General features: G+C 44.9%; 1 protein-coding gene across 1 annotated transcript in view; it reads right to left on the reverse strand.

The window, feature by feature from the left end:
• The window catches only part of cfap299 (cilia and flagella associated protein 299), a 259,519-nt gene that overhangs the window by 49,914 nt on the left and 188,494 nt on the right, over nucleotides 1-21,111 (reverse strand). The window lies entirely within an intron of this gene.

Below are 21,111 nucleotides of genomic sequence, written 5' to 3' on the forward strand. Positions count from 1 at the left end.
CGTTGTTAACAGGTAATTAACAGGTCGTTGTTAACAGGTAATTAACAGGTCGTTGTTAACTGGTAATTAACAGGTAATTAACAGGTAATTAACAGGTCGTTGTTAACAGGTAATTAACAGGTCGTTGTTAACAGGTAATTAACAGGTCGTTGTTAACAGGTAATTAACAGGTAATTAACAGGTAATTAACAGGTCGTAGTTAACAGGTAATTAACAGGTCGTTGTTAACAGGTAATTAACAGGTAATTAACAGGTCGTTGTTAACAGGTAATTAACAGGTAATTAACAGGTCGTAGTTAACAGGTAATTAACAGGTCGTTGTTAACAGGTAATTAACAGGTCGTAGTTAACAGGTAATTAACAGGTAATTAACAGGTCATTACCAGGTAATTAACAGGTAATTAACAGGTAATTAACAGGGCGTAGTTAACAGGTAATTAACAGGTAGTTAACAGGTAATTAACAGGTAATTAACAGGTAATTAACAGGTCGTAGTTAACAGGTAATTAACTGGTAATTAACAGGTCGTTGTTAACAGGTAATTAACAGGTCGTTGTTAACTGGTAATTAACAGGACGTTGTTAACAGGTAATTAACAGGTCGTTGTTAACAGGTAATGATCTTCTCATGCCCATTGGATGGTACAGATAATTTGTCTGCTTCCAATAGGATAAAAGGCTGCTAAACAAAACATGAAGAAGCTTTGGTGTCACCTGGCTCTTCTGGGTGTGTGTGTGTGTGTGTGTGTGTGTGTGTGTGTGTGTGTGTGTGTGTGTGTGTGTGTGTGTGTGTGTGTGTGTGTGTGTGTGTGTGTAAGAGTATCCAGGCTGAATAGCTCATCGGCTGATATCACATTTGTATGACTTTAAGGACTGACTGGAGCCATCCGTAGATCCCCTTACTACAGACACACAGAGGAGAGGAGAGGAGAGGAGAGGAGAGGAGAGGAGGAGAGGAGAGGAGAGGAGAGGACAGGAGAGGATAGGAGAGGACAGGAGAGGACAGGACAGGAGAGGAGAGGAGAGGAGAGGAGAGGAGAGGAGAGGAGAGGAGAGGAGAGGAGAGGAGAGGAGAGGAGAGGAGAGGAGAGGAGAGGAGAGGAGAGGAGAGGAGAGGAGAGTACAGGAGAGGAGAGGAGAGGAGAGGAGAGGAGAGGACAGGAGAGTACAGGAGAGGAGAGGACAGGAGAGGACAGGAGAGGAGAGGACAGGAGAGGAGAGGAGAGGACAGGAGAGGAGAGGACAGGAGAGGACAGGAGAGGACAGGAGAGGAGAGGACAGGAGAGGAGAGGAGAGGAGAGGAGAGGAGAGGAGAGGAGAGGAGAGGAGAGGAGAGGAGAGGAGAGGAGAGGACAGGAGAGGAGAGGAGAGGAGAGGACAGGACAGGACAGGAGAGGAGAGGAGAGGAGAGGACAGGAGAGGAGAGGAGAGGACAGGAGAGGAGAGGAGAGGAGAGGAGAGGAGAGGAGAGGAGAGGAGAGGAGAGGAGAGGAGAGGAGAGGAGAGGAGAGGACAGGAGAGGAGAGGAGAGGAGAGGAGAGGAGAGGAGAGGAGAGGAGAGGAGAGGAGAGGAGAGGAGAGGTACAGGAGAGGAGAGGACAGGAGAGGAGAGGAGAGGAGAGGACAGGAGAGGACAGGAGAGGAGAGGACAGGAGAGGAGAGGACAGGAGAGGACAGGAGAGGAGAGGAGAGGAGAGGACAGGAGAGGACAGGAGAGGAGAGGACAGGAGAGGAGAGGACAGGAGAGGAGAGGAGAGGAGAGGAGAGGAGAGGAGAGGAGAGGAGAGGAGAGGACAGGAGAGTACAGGAGAGGAGAGGACAGGAGAGGAGAGGAGAGGACAGGAGAGGAGAGGACAGGAGAGGACAGGAGAGGACAGGAGAGGAGAGGACAGGAGAGGAGAGGAGAGGAGAGGAGAGGAGAGGACAGGACAGGAGAGGAGAGGAGAGGAGAGGAGAGGAGAGGAGAGGAGAGGAGAGGAGAGGACAGGAGAGGAGAGGAGAGGAGAGTACAAGAGAGGAGAGGACAGGAGAGGAGAGGACAGGAGAGGAGAGGAGAGGAGAGTACAAGAGAGGAGAGGAGAGGACAGGAGAGGAGAGGACAGGAGAGGAGAGGACAGGAGAGGAGAGTACAAGAGAGGAGAGGAGAGGAGAGGACAGGAGAGGACAGGAGAGGAGAGGACAGGAGAGGAGAGGAGAGGACACTCCCCTCTCCTATCCTATCCTGTCTCTGTTATGGGTGGAGGAATCCCCCGCCATCACTAACAACTGTGTCAATTTGTCGGGTTACTGAGAACACGGCCTGGAGGAATGTTGGAGTCCTGGTTTAGGCAAGGAACCCCAATTCAATTCAAATCAAAGTGTACTTGTCAGGTGCGCCGAATACAACAGGTGTAGTAGACCTCACAGTGAAATGCTGAATACAACAGGTGTAGTAGACCTCACAGTGAAATGCTGAATATAACAGGTGTAGTAGAACTCACAGTGAAATGCTGAATACAACAGGTGTAGTAGACCTCACAGTGAAATGCTGAATACAACAGGTGTAGTAGACCTTACAGTGAAATGCTGAATACAACAGGTGTAGTAGACCTCACAGTGAAATGCTGAATACAACAGGTGTAGTAGACCTCACAGTGAAATGCTGAATACAACAGGTGTAGACCTCACAGTGAAATGCTGAATACAACAGGTGTAGTAGACCTTACAGTGAAATGCTGAATACAACAGGTGTAGTAGACCTCACAGTGAAATGCTGAATACAACAGGTGTAGTAGACCTTACAGTGAAATGCTGAATACAACAGGTGTAGTAGACCTCACAGTGAAATGCTGAATACAACAGGTGTAGTAGACCTCACAGTGAAATGCTGAATACAACAGGTGTAGTAGACCTTACAGTGAAATGCTGAATACAACAGGTGTAGTAGACCTCACAGTGAAATGCTGAATACAACAGGTGTAGTAGACCTTACAGTGAAATGCTGAATACAACAGGTGTAGTAGACCTCACAGTGAAATGCTGAATACAACAGGTGTAGTAGACCTCACAGTGAAATGCTGAATACAACAGGTGTAGTAGACCTTACAGTGAAATGCTGAATACAACAGGTGTAGTAGACCTCACAGTGAAATGCTGAATACAACAGGTGTAGTAGACCTCACAGTGAAATGCTGAATACAACAGGTGTAGTAGACCTCACAGTGAAATGCTGAATACAACAGGTGTAGTAGACCTCACAGTGAAATGCTGAATACAACAGGTGTAGTAGACCTCACAGTGAAATGCTGAATACAACAGGTGTAGTAGACCTCACAGTGGAATGCTGAATACAACAGGTGTAGTAGACCTTACAGTGAAATGCTGAATACAACAGGTGTAGTAGACCTTACAGTGAAATGCTGAATACAACAGGTGTAGTAGACCTCACAGTGAAATGCTGAATACAACAGGTGTAGTAGACCTCACAGTGAAATGCTGAATACAACAGGTGTAGTAGACCTCACAGTGAAATGCTGAATACAACAGGTGTAGTAGACCTCACAGTGAAATGCTGAATACAACAGGTGTAGTAGACCTCACAGTGAAATGCTGAATACAACAGGTGTAGTAGACCTCACAGTGAAATGCTGAATACAACAGGTGTAGTAGACCTCACAGTGAAATGTGACAAATACAATTTGATTTAATTTGAACAGGTCTTGTTTATATCATAATGGTCTTAACAGGCCTGATTTACATCACAATGGTCTTAACAGGCCTGATTTATATCACAATGGTCTTAACAGGCCTGATTTATATCACAATGGTCTTAACAGGCCTGATTTACATCACAATGGTCTTAACAGGCCTGATTTATATCACAATGGTCTTAACAGGCCTGATTTATATCACAATGGTCTTAACAGGCCTGATTTATATCACAATGGTCTTAACAGGCCTGATTTATATCACAATGGTCTTAACAGGCCTGATTTATATCACAATGGTCTTAACAGGCCTGATTTATATCACAATGGTCTTAACAGGCCTGATTTAATCACAATGGTCTTAACAGGCCTGATTTATATCACAATGGTCTTAACAGGCCTGATTTTATGTGCACAATGGTCTTAACAGGCCTGATTTATATCACAATGGTCTTAACAGGCCTGATTTATATCACAATGGTCTTAACAGGCCTGATTTATATCACAATGGTCTTAACAGGCCTGATTTACATCACAATGGTCTTAACAGGCCTGATTTATATCACAATGGTCTTAACAGGCCTGATTTATATCACAATGGTCTTAACAGGCCTGATTTATATCACAATGGTCTTAACAGGCCTGATTTATATCACAATGGTCTTAACAGGCCTGATTTATATCACAATGGTCTTAACAGGCCTGATTTATATCACAATGGTCTTAACAGGCCTGATTTATATCACAATGGTCTTAACAGGCCTGATTTTATGTGCACTAATGCAAATAAGGATGAAAATAATTAAAAGACACTGTTTCTTCTTGCTTATAATGACAGGGTGTGTCACTAGACAGATGTCTTGGCAGGAGAATCTCAAATGTACAAGACTATCGTTCCTACTCTCTCCACCGTTATATCTGGAGGCTTTAAGAAGAATTTCTGAGCATCATATTGTGTTGGACTTGTGCTTAAAAATAGAAGGGACACACACACACACACACACACACACACACACACACACACACACACACACACACACACACACACACACACACACACACACACACACACACAGAGAGAGAAATGCAGGGTTGCACATTGTGTAAGAGAGCTGAAACTCTCTTGAGCTCTTTTTAAACATCCACATAACACTTCCATGCAACGTACTACAAATCCCCGGGGAGAATGCATCAATCAATGCCAAAAGATGATAAAGAAGGAAGAGGGGATTGAGAGTTGTTTGGAGGGAAGTTAAGCGAGAGGGGTTTGAAGAGGGGGGAGAGAGAGGAGAGATAGTACAGAGAAAGAGCAGAGAGAAAGAGGTAGAGAGAAGGGGAGAGAAGAGAGGAGAGAGAGGAAGACAGGGAGGTATAGAGAGAGGAGAGAGGAACACAGGGAGGTATAGAGAGAGGAGAGAGAGGAACACAGGGAGGTATCGAGAGAGGAGAGAGAGAGGAACACCGGGAGGTATAGAGAGAGGAGAGAGAGGAAAACAGGGAGGTATAGAGAGAGGAGAGAGGAACACAGGGAGGTATAGAGAGAGGAGAGAGAGGAACACAGGGAGGTATAGAGAGAGGAGAGAGAGAGAGAGGAACACAGGGAGGTATAGAGAGAGGAGAGAGGAACACAGGGAGGTATAGAGAGAGGAGAGAGAGGAACACAGGGAGGTATAGAGAGAGGAGAGAGAGAGGGACACAGGGAGGTATAGAGAGAGGAGAGAGAGGAACACAGGGAGGTATAGAGAGAGGAGAGAGAGAGGAACACAGGGAGGTATAGAGAGAGGAGAGAGAGGAACACAGGGAGGTATAGAGAGAGGAGAGGAGAGAGAGGAGAGAGAGGAACACAGGGAGGTATAGAGAGAGGAGAGAGAGAGGAACACAGGGAGGTATAGAGAGAGGAGAGAGAGGAACACAGGAAGGTATAGAGAGAGGAGAGGAGAGAGAGGAGAGAGCAGAACACAGGGAGGTATAGAGAGAGGAGAGAGAGGAACACAGGGAGGTATAGAGAGAGGAGAGAGAGGAACACAGGGAGGTATAGAGAGAGGAGAGAGAGGAACACAGGGAGGTATAGAGAGAGGAGAGAGAGAGGAACACAGGGAGGTATAGAGAGAGGAGAGAGAGGAACACAGGGAGGTATAGAGAGAGGAGAGAGAGGAACACAGGGAGGTATCGAGAGAGGAGAGAGAGGAACACAGGGAGGTGTCGAGAGAGGAGAGAGAGGAACACAGGGAGGTATAGAGAGAGGAGAGAGAGGAACACAGGGAGGTATAGAAAGAGGAGAGAGAGAGGGACACAGGGAGGTATAGAGAGAGGAGAGAGAGGAACACAGGGAGGTATAGAGAGAGGAGAGAGAGGAACACAGGGAGGTATAGAGAGAGGAGAGAGAGGAACACAGGGAGGTATAGAGAGAGGAGAGAGAGGAACACAGGGAGGTATCGAGAGAGGAGAGAGAGGAACACAGGGAGGTATCGAGAGAGGAGAGAGAGGGACACAGGGAGGTATAGAGAGAGGAGAGAGAGGAACACAGGGAGGTATAGAGAGAGGAGAGAGAGAGGGAAACAGGGAGGTATAGAGAGAGGAGAGAGAGGAACACAGGGAGGTATAGAGAGAGGAGAGAGAGAGAGAGGAACACAGGGAGGTATAGAGAGAGGAGAGAGAGAGGAACACAGGGAGGTATAGAGAGAGGAGAGAGAGGAACACAGGGAGGTATAGAGAGAGGAGAGAGAGGAACACAGGGAGGTATAGAGAGAGGAGAGAGAGAGGGACACAGGGAGGTATAGAGAGAGGAGAGAGAGGAACACAGGGAGGTATAGAGAGAGGAGAGAGAGAGGAACACAGGGAGGTATAGAGAGAGGAGAGGAGAGGAACACAGGGAGGTATAGAGAGAGGAGAGAGAGGAACACAGGGAGGTATAGAGAGAGGAGAGAGAGAGGAACACAGGGAGGTATAGAGAGAGGAGAGAGGAACACAGGGAGGTATAGAGAGAGGAGAGAGAGAGGAACACAGGGAGGTATAGAGAGAGGAGAGAGAGGAACACAGGGAGGTATAGAGAGAGGAGAGGAGAGAGAGGAGAGAGCAGAACACAGGGAGGTATAGAGAGAGGAGAGAGAGGAACACAGGGAGGTATAAAGAGAGGAGAGAGAGGAACACAGGAAGGTATAGAGAGAGGAGAGAGAGAGGAACACAGGGAGGTATAGAGAGAGGAGAGAGGAAGACAGGGAGGTATAGAGAGAGGAGAGAGAGGAACACAGGGAGGTATCGAGAGAGGAGAGAGAGGAACACAGGGAGGTATAGAGAGAGGAGAGAGAGGAACACAGGGAGGTGTCGAGAGAGGAGAGAGAGGAACACAGGGAGGTATAGAGAGAGGAGAGAGAGGAACACGGGAGGTATAGAGAGAGGAGAGAGAGGAACACAGGGAGATATAGAGAGAGGAGAGAGAGAGGGACACAGGGAGGTATAGAGAGAGTATATGAACCACTGGTTCCCTCCAACATGTGCTCTCCATCTGCATTTGTAAACAGTTTGCTGGTGTGTGTTTGTGCTGCAGGAAACAGAGTAAATAAAAATCCAGGGCTCTGAGCAGGTGTCCTCTCCTCAGCTCAGCTACACCCTGCCCTGAGGTTAGCCATGAGGGGGTTAGCCATGAGGGGTTAGCCGTGAGGGGTTAGCCATGAGGGGGTTAGCCGTGAGGGGGTTAGCCATGAGGGGGTTAGCCAAGAGGGGGTTAGCCATGAGGGGGTTAGCCGTGAGGGGGTTAGCCATGAGGGAGTTAGCCAAGAGGGGGTTAGCCAAGAGGGGGTTAGCCATGAGGGGGTTAGCCGTGAGGGGGTTAGCCATGAGGGGGTTAGCCAAGAGGGGGTTAGCCATGAGGGGGTTAGCCATGAGGGGGTTAGCCATGAGGGGGTTAGCCAAGAGGGGGGTAAGTCATGAGGGGGTTAGCCCTGAGGGGGTTAGCCATGAGGGGGTTAACCCTGAGGGGGTTAGCCCTGAGGGGGTTAGCCGTGAAGGGGTTAGCCATGAGGGCATTAGCCATGAGGGCAGAACAAATGTGGCCTGGCACCAACAGGAAGCAGCCTGGTCAATCAGGCAGGCCGCTGTAGCTCCCAGTTCCACCCGAGTAGCGGTTGGCTGCGGCTCAAACAGCATCTTATTTCCTATGTAGTGCACTACATTTAACGTGCCATTTGGGTAGCAGCTGTTGCCTTGGTCCCTGCGGCTTCGCAGAACTACAGGCCAGTAAAGCACTGGCCACAAAATAAGAGGCTTGAACCCACATACTTCAAATTACAGGGCTCCTCCTGCATCTCAATTGGTGTTTAAAAATGTATATTAAAAACCTCCTTCGTTTTTTTTTTCTACGTCCTACATATAGGCTGGGACTCGTGCTCCTCTCTCTCTCTCTGGGTCTCTACTGACTTCCTGAATTCCGTGACGGAAATTATTTCTGATTTAAGCTTTGTTTAGTGTTTCCTAGAGCTGAAGAATGCAGCAATGTAACAAAAGCATGATCCACCCCTAACAGTATGGGGGTGATGCAGAGTGTTGTTGTGGACAGTGTCCCCCCTACAGTATGGGGGTGATGCAGAGTGTTGTTGTGGACAGTGTCCCCCCTAACAGTATGGGGGTGATGCAGAGTGTTGTTGTGGACAGTGTCCCCCCTACAGTATGGGGGTGATGCAGAGTGTTGTTGTGGACAGTGTCCCCCCTACAGTATGGGGGTGATGCAGAGTGTTGTTGTGGACAGTGTCCCCCCTACAGTATGGGGGTGATGCAGAGTGTTGTTGTGGACAGTGTCCCCCCTACAGTATGGGGGTGATGCAGAGTGTTGTTGTGGACAGTGTCCCCCCTACAGTATGGGGGTGATGCAGAGTGTTGTTGTGGACAGTGTCCCCCCTACAGTATGGGGGTGATGCAGAGTGTTGTTGTGGACAGTGTCCCCCCTACAGTATGGGGGTGATGCAGAGTGTTGTTGTGGACAGTGTCCCCCCTACAGTATGGGGGTGATGCAGAGTGTTGTTGTGGACAGTGTCCCCCCTACAGTATGGGGGTGATGCAGAGTGTTGTTGTGGACAGTGTCCCCCCTACAGTATGGGGGTGATGCAGAGTGTTGTTGTGGACAGTGTCCCCCCTAACAGTATGGGGGTGATGCAGAGTGTTGTTGTGGACAGTGTCCCCCCTAACAGTATGGGGGTGATGCAGAGTGTTGTTGTGGACAGTGTCCCCCCTACAGTATGGGGGTGATGCAGAGTGTTGTTGTGGACAGTGTCCCCCCTAACAGTATGGGGGTGATGCAGAGTGTTGTTGTGGACAGTGTCCCCCCTAACAGTATGGGGGTGATGCAGAGTGTTGTTGTGGACAGTGTCCCCCCTACAGTATGGGGGTGATGCAGAGTGTTGTTGTGGACAGTGTCCCCCCTACAGTATGGGGGTGATGCAGAGTGTTGTTGTGGACAGTGTCCCCCCTACAGTATGGGGGTGATGCAGAGTGTTGTTGTGGACAGTGTCCCCCCTACAGTATGGGGGTGATGCAGAGTGTTGTTGTGGACAGTGTCCCCCCTACAGTATGGGGGTGATGCAGAGTGTTGTTGTGGACAGTGTCCCCCCTACAGTATGGGGGTGATGCAGAGTGTTGTTGTGGACAGTGTCCCCCCTACAGTATGGGGGTGATGCAGAGTGTTGTTGTGGACAGTGTCCCCCCTAACAGTATGGGGGTGATGCAGAGTGTTGTTGTGGACAGTGTCCCCCCTAACAGTATGGGGGTGATGCAGAGTGTTGTTGTGGACAGTGTCCCCCCTACAGTATGGGGGTGATGCAGAGTGTTGTTGTGGACAGTGTCCCCCCTAACAGTATGGGGGTGATGCAGAGTGTTGTTGTGGACAGTGTCCCCCCTACAGTATGGGGGTGATGCAGAGTGTTGTTGTGGACAGTGTCCCCCCTACAGTATGGGGGTGATGCAGAGTGTTGTTGTGGACAGTGTCCCCCCTAACAGTATGGGGGTGATGCAGAGTGTTGTTGTGGACAGTGTCCCCCCTACAGTATGGGGGTGATGCAGAGTGTTGTTGTGGACAGTGTCCCCCCTACAGTATGGGGGTGATGCAGAGTGTTGTTGTGGACAGTGTCCCCCCTACAGTATGGGGGTGATGCAGAGTGTTGTTGTGGACAGTGTCCCCCCTACAGTATGGGGGTGATGCAGAGTGTTGTTGTGGACAGTGTCCCCCCTACAGTATGGGGGTGATACAGAGTGTTGTTCAGGACAGTGTCCCCTACAGAGTGTTGTTGTGGACAGTGTCCCCCTACAGAGTGTTGTTGTGGACAGTGTCCCCTACAGAGTGTTGTTCTGGACAGTGTCCCCTACAGAGTGTTGTTCTGGACAGTGTCCCCTACAGAGTGTTGTTCAGGACAGTGTCCCCCCAACAGTATGGGGTGATGCAGAGTGTTGTTGTGGACAGTGTCCCCCTACAGAGTGTTGTTGTGGACAGTGTCCCCTACAGAGTGTTGTTGTGGACAGTGTCCCCTACAGAGTGTTGTTGTGGACAGTGTCCCCTACAGAGTGTTGTTGTGGACAGTGTCCCCTACAGAGTGTTGTTGTGGACAGTGTCCCCTACAGAGTGTTGTTGTGGACAGTGTCCCCTACAGAGTGTTGTTGTGGACAGTGTCCCCTACAAAGTGTTGTTGTGGACAGTGTCCCCTACAGAGTGTTGTTGTGGACAGTGTCCCCTACAGAGTGTTGTTCAGGACAGTGTCCCCTACAGAGTGTTGTTGTGGACAGTGTCCCCTACAGAGTGTTGTTGTGGACAGTGTCCCCTACTGAGTGTTGTTGTGGACAGTGTCCCCTACAGAGTGTTGTTGTGGACAGTGTCCCCTACAGAGTGTTCTGGACAGTGTCCCCTAACAGAGTGTTGTTCAGGACAGTGTCCCCTACAGAGTGTTGTTCAGGACAGTGTCCCCCCAACAGTATGGGGTGATGCAGAGTGTTGTTGTGGACAGTGTCCCCTACTGAGTGTTGTTGTGGACAGTGTCCCCTACTGAGTGTTGTTGTGGACAGTGTCCCCTACAGAGTGTTGTGGACAGTGTCCCCTACAGAGTGTTGTTGTGGACAGTGTCCCCTAACAGAGTGTTGTGGACAGTGTCCCCTACAGAGTGTTGTTGTGGACAGTGTCCCCTACAGAGTGTTGTTCTGGACAGTGTCCCCGAAAGAGTGTTGTTGTGGACAGTGTCCCCTACTGAGTGTTGTTCTGGACAGTGTCCCCTACAGAGTGTTGTTCAGGACAGTGTCCCCTACAGAGTGTTGTTCAGGACAGTGTCCCCTACAGAGTGTTGTTCAGGACAGTGTCCCCTACAGAGTGTTGTTGTGGACAGTGTCCCCTACAGAGTGTTGTTGTGGACAGTGTCCCCTAACAGTATGGGGGTGTCCATGTCATATGGTAAGGCTCTGCTTGAAACAGACCTGGGACCTGCCCTTAAAACCTGGAGGAGGAACAGATCCTTAAGTCACAGAAAGAAAGAGAGAGTACAGAGAGAATAGAGAGAGAGGGAGAGAGGGAGAGAAAAGAGAGAGAGACAGGAGAGACAGAGAGAATAGAGAGAGATGGAGAGAAAAGAGAGAGAGATATGAGAGAGAAATGGAGAGAGGGAGAGACTTAGAGAGAGACCTGATGTTATCAACACTTAAAGGGACATTTCACTGCTGCTCTATTTCACTGTATATGTCTATTAATGTTATTATTTCACTGTTTATGTCTATTAATGTGTTATTATTTCACTCTATATGTCTATTAATGTGTTATTATTTCACTGTATATGTCTATTAATGTTATTATTTCACTGTATATGTATATGAATGTTATTATTTCACTGTATATGTCTATTAATGTTATTATTTCACTGTATATGTATATGAATGTTATTATTTCACTGTATATGTATATCAATGTGTTATTATTTCACTGTATATGTCTTAATATGTTATTAACATATCGTATGTGCCATAAACATTTAGAATTTCATAATTATGTAGAAACTCATAATCATGTAGAGAGACTGGAACACTCTCTCATCAATTATACTGTAATTATGTAGAGACTGGAACACTATCCCATCAATTATACTGTAATTATGTAGGGAGACTGGAACACTCTGTCATCATTTATACTGTAATTATGTAGAGAGACTGGAACACTCTCTCATCATTTATACTGTAATTATGTAGAGAGACTGGAACACTCTCTCATCAATTATACTGTAATTATGTAGGGAGACTGGAACACTCTCTCATCATTTATACTGTAATTATGTAGAGACTGGAACACCTCTCATCAATTATACTGTAATTATGTAGAGACTGGAACACTCTCTCATCATTTATACTGTAATTATGTAGGGAGACTGGAACACTCTCTCATCAATTATACTGTAATTATGTAGGGAGACTGGAACACTCTCTCATCATTTATACTGTAATTATGTAGGGATACTGGAACACTCTCTCATCATTTATACTGTAATTATGTAGAGACTGGAACACTCTCTCATCAATTATACTGTATTTATGTAGGGAGATTGGAACACTCTCTCATCAATTATACTGTAATTATGTAGGGACTGGAACACTCTCCCATCAATTATACTGTAATTATGTAGGGAGACTGGAACACCTCTCATCAATTATACTGTAATTATGTAGAGACTGGAACACCTCTCATCAATTATACTGTAATTATGTAGGGAGACTGGAACACTCTCTCATCAATTATACTGTAATTATGTAGAGACTGGAACACTCTCTCATCAATTATACTGTAATTATGTAGGGAGACTGGAACACTCTCTCATCAATTATACTGTAATTATGTAGGGAGACTGGAACACTCTCTCATCAATTATACTGTAATTATATAGGGAGACTGGAACACTCTCTCATCAATTATACTGTAATTATGTAGGGAGACTGGAACACTCTCTCATCAATTATACTGTAATTATGTAGGGAGACTGGAACACTCTCCCATCAATTATACTGTAATTATGTAGGGAGACTGGAACACTCTCTCATCAATTATACTGTAATTATGTAGAGACTGGAACACTCTCCCATCAATTATACTGTAATTATGTAGGGAGACTGGAACACTCTCTCATCAATTATACTGTAATTATGTAGGGAGACTGGAACACTCTCTCATCAATTATACTGTAATTATGTAGAGACTGGAACACTCTCTCATCAATTATACTGTAATTATGTAGAGACTGGAACACTCTCTCATCAATTATACTGTAATTATGTAGGGAGACTGGAACACCTCTCATCAATTATACTGTAATTATGTAGGGAGACTGGAACACTCTCTCATCATTTATACTGTAATTATGTAGAGACTGGAACACCTCTCATCAATTATACTGTAATTATGTAGAGACTGGAACACTCTCTCATCATTTATACTGTAATTATGTAGGGAGACTGGAACACTCTCTCATCAATTATACTGTAATTATGTAGGGAGACTGGAACACTCTCTCATCATTTATACTGTAATTATGTAGGGAGACTGGAACACTCTCTCATCATTTATACTGTAATTATGTAGAGACTGGAACACTCTCTCATCAATTATACTGTATTTATGTAGGGAGATTGGAACACTCTCTCATCAATTATACTGTAATTATGTAGGGACTGGAACACTCTCCCATCAATTATACTGTAATTATGTAGGGAGACTGGAACACCTCTCATCAATTATACTGTAATTATGTAGAGACTGGAACACCTCTCATCAATTATACTGTAATTATGTAGGGAGACTGGAACACTCTCTCATCAATTATACTGTAATTATGTAGAGACTGGAACACTCTCTCATCAATTATACTGTAATTATGTAGGGAGACTGGAACACTCTCTCATCAATTATACTGTAATTATGTAGGGAGACTGGAACACTCTCTCATCAATTATACTGTAATTATATAGGGAGACTGGAACACTCTCTCATCAATTATACTGTAATTATGTAGGGAGACTGGAACACTCTCCCATCAATTATGTAGGGAGACTGGAACACTCTCTCATCAATTATACTGTAATTATGTAGAGACTGGAACACTCTCCCATCAATTATACTGTAATTATGTAGGGAGACTGGAACACTCTCTCATCAATTATACTGTAATTATGTAGGGAGACTGGAACACTCTCTCATCAATTATACTGTAATTATGTAGAGACTGGAACACTCTCTCATCAATTATACTGTAATTATGTAGAGACTGGAACACTCTCTCATCAATTATACTGTAATTATGTAGGGAGACTGGAACACTCTCTCATCAATTATACTGTAATTATGTAGGGAGACTGGAACACTCTCTCATCAATTATACTGTAATTATATAGGGAGACTGGAACACTCTCTCATCAATTATACTGTAATTATGTAGGGAGACTGGAACACTCTCTCATCAATTATACTGTAATTATGTAGGGAGACTGGAACACTCTCCCATCAATTATACTGTAATTATGTAGGGAGACTGGAACACTCTCCCATCAATTATACTGTAATTATGTAGGGAGACTGGAACACTCTCTCATCAATTATACTGTAATTATGTAGAGACTGGAACACTCTCTCATCAATTATACTGTAATTATGTAGGGAGACTGGAACACTCTCTCATCAATTATACTGTAATTATGTAGGGAGACTGGAACACTCTCTCATCAATTATACTGTAATTATGTAGGGAGACTGGAACAGTCTCTCATCAATTATACTGTAATTATGTAAGGAGACTGGAACACTCTCTCATCACACAGAATCATGTAGGGAGACTGTGAAAAACACCTGAAATAGTGTCTGTCAGTGAAGTTTCCCTTTAAGATGTCTTATTAAGGCTATATGACCTGTAATAGCATGGCTGCTTGTTATAAGCCAGCCCTCTGAAGGGCCTGAGTTTACTGCTGGGGGAATCATTTCAAACTAGACCTCTGTAAAGGACTGCAGCTCATGTAAACAAGCTGAGCCATTTCAAAATGGTTCCTGAAACCGTTTTGTCCTAATGAACACATTACTCGCTGACTCAGCTAGCTTTGCTTGGCAGGTACCAGACATTTTCCTGGTGTCCCGTGTAATTGCAGTTAACAAAAGTATGCATACGTAGATTCTGTCCCAAAATGGCACTGTATGAATGTGCGCTACTTTACAAGAACCTATAGTGTGCCATTTTGGGACAGGTCATTGCTGTTATCCTGGCAGGTGCCATCCCTTAGAGCTAGGGTTGAGACAAAACAGAGCTCTGAAGAAGTAAAGTAGAGACGATTTTAGGGGTTGAGAATAAAATGCCTATTCGATTAGACGCCTGAATCCTAGCAGGATTTTAGGGGTTGAGAATAAAATGCCTATTCGATTAGACGCCTGAATCCTAGCAGCATTTTAGGGGTTGAGAATAAAATGCCTATTCGATTAGACGCCTGAATCCTAGCAGGATTTTAGGGGTTGAGAATAAAATGCCTATTCGATTAGACGCCTGAATCCTAGCAGGATTTTAGGGGTTGAGAATAAAATGCCTATTCGATTAGACGCCTGAATCCTAGCAGGATTTTAGGGTTTGAGAATAAAATGCCTATTCGATTAGACGCCTGAATCCTAGCAGGATTTTAGGGGTTGAGAATAAAATGCCTATTCGATTAGACGCCTGAATCCTAGCAGGATTTTAGGGGTTGAGAATAAAATGCCTATTCGATTAGACGCCTGAATCCTAGCAGGATTTTAGGGGTTGAGAATAGTAAAGCGGAGTTTGACAGTATGTTGTAGAAACACAAATCAGTCAAACGTTGTCTCCGCTATAGATTTCAGACACTAAAATGACCAAGGGAGGTCATAACTGTTCCTCCAACTCCCACTCCTACGATCATTTTTCACATTCTTCTGGTTTTTAAAATTACTGGTGGGGAAACAGGATTTAAATTTAGCACCAAGCACATGTGGAGTAGAGTAGTGGTGATGGCGCAACAGAAGGACTCGTCGAGTTAGTGAATCTGGAAACAAAATAACTTCTCCAAAAAGAATGAAAAGCCAAGATTATGGTCTTGTTCACTTCACCAAACACTTCTAAACCTCGTAGCTGTATTACAAGTGTTTGAGATGAATCGTCTTTGGGTTGTCATTGGAAAGGCATTTTCATAAAATTGGTTTCCCGAAAGCCTTCGTTAGCAAAGTAGTAGACAAACTATAAATCTCTCTCCACAACCCAGCCACAGCCGTGAAGGGGAACAATTATAAAATACATGGGTTAACGGTTCTGTGGTGCGAACAGATGGAATTGGTCAGATTAAGCTCTTTGCTCTGTTACGAGCGACATGAATCATCGAGAGGAATAACAAATTACTTTAGCAAAAGGCTTTTCGGAAAAAAACCCTCCTCTGATTGTAAAACAGATTTAAAATAACAGCAATGTGTTGTAAATCAACTATCAAATTAAAACTTGAGATGAATAGGTCTTTAGCAAACAGGCAAAATAGCTGACTCAATCAACAGGCCCAGGCTATCATTACACCAAAGTCTATCTACTAACCAGTCAGCACACCGACCGAATCTACATACAGTACCAGTCAAACGTTTGGACACACCTACTCATTCTAGGGTTTTTCTTTATTTTTACTATTTTCTACATTGTAGAATAAAAGTGAAGACATCAAAACTATGATATAACACATATGGAATCATGTAGTAACCAAAAATAAGTGTTAAATATAAAATATATTTTGATTTGTTTAAGATTCTTCAAAGTAGCCACCCTTTGCCTTGATGACAGCTTTGCACACTCTTGGCATTCTCTCAACCAGCTTCATGAAGTAGTCACCTGGAATGCATTTCAATTAACAGGTGTGCCTTGTTAAAAGTTCATTTGTGGAATTTCTTTCCTTCTTAACGCGTTTGAGCCAATCAGTTGTGTGTGACAAGGTCGGGGTGGTATACAGAAGATAGCCCTATTTGGTAAAATACCAAGTCATATTATGGCAAGAACAGCTCAAGCAAGCAAAGAGAAACAACAGTTCATCATTACTTTAAGACATGAAGGTCAGTAAATACGGAACATTTCAAGAACTTTGAAAGTTTCTTCAAGTGCAGTAGCAAAAACCATCAAGCGCTATGATGAAACTGGCTCTCATGAGGACCGCCACAGGAAAGGAAGACCCAGAGTTACCTCTGCTGCAGAGGATAAGATGTTTAGAGTTACCAGCCTCAGAAATTGCAGCCCAAATAAATGCTTCAGAGAGTTCAAGTAACTGACACATCTCAACACCACCTGTTCAGAAGAGACTGTGTGAATCAGGTCTTCATGGTCGAATTGCTGCAAAGAAACCACTACTAAAGGACACCAATGAGAAGAAGAGACTTGCTTGGGCCAAGAAACACAAGCAATGGATATTAGACCGTTGGAAATCTGTCCTTTGGTCTGATGAGTCCAAATTTGAGATTTTTGGTTCCAACCGCCGTGTCTTTGTGAGACGCAGAGTAGGTGAACGGAATTTCTTTGCATGTGTGGTTCCCACCGTGAAGCATGGAGGAGGAGGTGTAATGGTGCTTTGCTGGTGACACTGTCTGATTTTATTTAGAATTCAAGGCCCACTAAACCAGCTTGGCTACCACAGCGATACTCCATCACATCTGGTTTGTGCTTAGTGGGACTATCATTAGTTTTTCAACAAGACAATGACCCAACACACCTCTAGGCTGTGTAAGGGCTATTTGACCAAGAAGGAGAGTGATGGAGTGCCGCATCAGATGACCTGGACTCCACAATCACCCAACCTCAACCCAATTGAGATGGTTTGGGATGAGTTGGACCGCAGAGTGATGGAGAAGCAGCCAACAAGTGCTCATCATATGTGGGAACTCCTTCAAGACTGTTGGAAAAGCATTCCAGGTGTTGCTGGTTGAGAGAATGCCAAGAGTGTGAAAAGCTGTCATCAAGGCAAAGGGTGGATACTTTGAAGAATCTAAAATCAAAAAAATATATTTTGATTTGTGTTTGGTTACTACATGATTCCATGTGTGTTATTTCATAGTTTTGATGTCTTCACTATTATTCTACAATGTAGAAAATAGTAAAAATAAAGAAAAACCCTTGAATTACGAGGTGTGTCCAAAGTTTTGACTGGAACTGTATATATACACACAGTATTATGATTATCCACAATAGTATTGAAGACATCTGCGAAAAGGCTCAAATCTAAATCAGGTTCAGCTGAAATTCAATCAAGGTCACTGAAATAAAGATCAGGAAAAAAAAAACAAGCTTTTTCACAGTTTTTTTAAAGTTCCTTTTTGTGATGTCACAAGGCTTAGATTTTCGTAATCTCACATCTCTTAACGCAAACAACCGGGCAATGGTCACAAATGCCTTGGGGCGAAGACACCAGGAAAAACATATTTCTCTGGTGTATTTGTTAGAATACGATCAGTCAGAGTTGACGTTAGGGTTGAGGCCATGTAGACTTAGTCACTAGCCGGGTTAGGTTTAGATCACTACACCCTGTCGTTTAGATTTTCTGAAGCCTGGATTTTCCCCAATCACAATTTAGGTCACCCAGGATAATAAGTTCTGAGTTTGTAAAATAAGTCAACAAACTAGTTAGAGCCTTCAAATGATGCACACCTGACTCAGATAGAGATTTATAATGGACCATATTTTATAATGGATCACTGTTTTAATTGTGTGATGATGGGGATGCAGGGTTGTGTTCCAAACTAAACAACTCGTGCTCTAGTTTCTCAATGACACAGCAAGGAGAACTATAAAAAGTATCTTACAGTTGAAGAGTGTTCTTTGAGTTATAAAAGTGCATTGAAATTACTTAGGAATTGCTGCACACTTTGGAGAGGTGGGTGTCCACTTGGAGACACCAGTTAGTCCTCTCACTCAAACCCTTGTCATGTGTTTGTCTTATGTTGCAACTACCCCTAATTTTCCAGGAATATTCTTATCATGTTACTGAATGTACTCAGAATATTTTCAGACTTCGTTATCAAATGTAGTGCAAAAAAACAACATAGAATCAAGAGTGTTTGGATGTCAGGTGAATGGCAGGTAACTTTCCCATAATCTCCAAACTGTTCCCTTTTAATAGCAACAATGATTATGCATTTCCACATTTCTTATGTGAGAAATACTTCAATGTAATCGTATCTACAGTTCATTCGGAAAGTATTGATTTTTCCACATTTTGTTACGTTACAGCCTTATTCTAAAATTGACTAAATACATATTTTTCTTCATCAATCTACACACAATACCCCATAATGACATCACAATACCCCATAATGACATCACAATACCCCATAATGACAAAGCAAAAAACGTTTTTTAGAAATTTTAGCAAATTAATTAGAAATATGACATTTACATAAGTATTCAGACCCTTTACTCAGTACTTTGTTGAAGCACCTTTGGCAGCGATTACAGCCTGGAGTCTTCTTGGGTATGACGCTACAAGCTTGGCACACCTGTTTCTCCTATTCCTCTCTGCAGATCTTCTCAAGCTCTGTCAGGTTGGATTGGGAGCGTCGCTGCACAGCTATTTTCAGGTCTCGCCAGAGATGGTCGATCGGGTTCAATTCCGGGCTCTGGCTGGGCCACTCAAGAACATTCAGAGACTTGTCCCGAAGCCACTCCTGCATTGTCTTGGCTGTGTGCTTAGGGTCGTTGTCCTGTTGGAAGGTGAACCTTTGCCCCAGTCTGAGGTCCTGAGCATTCTGGAGCAGGTTTTCATCAAGGATCTCTCTGTACTTACATCCGTTCATCTTTCCCTCGATCCTGACTATTCTCCCAGTCCCTGCCTCTGAAAAACATCCCCACAGCATGATGCTGCCACCACCATGCTTCACAGTAGGGATGGTGCCAGGAATCTTCCAGACTTGACGTTTGGCATTCAGGCCAAAAAGTTCAATCTTGGTTTCATCAGAGCAGATAATCTTGTTTCTCATGGTCTGAGAGTCCTTTAGGTGCCTTTTGGCAAACTCCAAGCGGGCTGTCATGTGCCTTTTACTGAGGAGTGGCTTCCGTCTGGCCACTCTACCATAAAGGCCTGATTGGTGGAGTGTTGCAGAGATGGTTGTCCTTCTGGAAGGTTCTCCAATCTCCACAGAGGAACTCTGGAGCTCTGTCAGGTCCTTCTTACCGATTGCTGTTTGGCCGTGTGGCCAGCTCTAGGAAGAGTCTTGGTGGTTCCAAACTTGTTCCATTTCAGAATGATGGAGGCCATTGTGTTCTTGGGGACCTTCAATGCTTCAGAAATGTTCTGGTACCCTTCCCCAGATCTGTGCCTCGACACAATCCTGTCTCAGAGCTCTAACGACATTTCCTTCGACCTCATGGCTTGGTTTTTGCTCTGCCATGCACCGTCAACTGTGGGACCTTACATAGACAGGTGTGTGCCTTTCCAAATCATGTCCAATCAATTGAATTTACCACAGGTGGACTCCAATCAAGGATGATCAATGGAAACAGGATGCACCTGAGATCAATTTCGAGTCTCATAGCAAAGGGTCTGAATACTTATGTAAATAAGGTATTTCTGTTTTTTTATTTGTGATAAATTTGCAAACAATTATAAAAAAACTTTTTGGATAGTTCATTATGGGGTATTGTGTGTAAATTGATGAGGGGATTTTCATTAATTTCATTCATTTTACAATAAGGCTTCAACGTAACAAAATGTGTAAAAAGGGAAGGAGTCAAAATACTTTCCGAATGCATTGCCTACTGGACAATTCCCATGAGCGTAAGGGGTTAAGAAGACTTTGGAGTGGAGTGACAATATGGCCGCCAGTACTAAAAAAGCGTTCCGACTGAGTGCTTGTTGCAGAGATGCACAGGTATTTTTGGGCGACGTTGGCCATGAGTGGAAAGAGATCCTAATTTCCTCTCCACCATGCCAGTGGGTCATCAACTTCTCCGATGGCATCTTCACTCTTCAATGAGTTAGGCTGTGAGCTCTGTGCTAGCCCGTAGGCTGTTAGCTCTGCGCTAGCCCGTAGGCTGTGAGCTCTGCGCTAGCCCGTAGGCTGTGAGCTCTGTGCTAGCCCGTAGGCTGTTAGCTCTGCGCTAGCCCGTAGGCTGTGAGCTCTGTGCTAGCCCGTAGGTTGTGAGCTCTGTGCTAGCCCGTAGGCTGTTAGCTCTGCGCTAGCCCGTAGGCTGTTAGCTCTGCGCTAGCCCGTAGGCTGTGAGCTCTGCGCTAGCCCGTAGGCTGTGAGCTCTGCGCTAGCCCGTAGGCTGTTAGCTCTGCGCTAGCCCGTAGGCTGTGAACGCTCTGCGCTAGCCCGTAGGCTGTTAGCTCTGCGCTAGCCCGTAGGCAGTGAGCTCTGTGCTAGCCCGTAGTCTGTGAGCTCTGCGCTAGCCCGTAGGCTGTTAGCTCTG

This window comes from Salmo salar, chromosome 24, assembly GCF_965601325.2.
Source record: "Salmo salar chromosome 24, fSalSal1, whole genome shotgun sequence".
Lineage (NCBI taxonomy): Eukaryota > Metazoa > Chordata > Actinopteri > Salmoniformes > Salmonidae > Salmo > Salmo salar.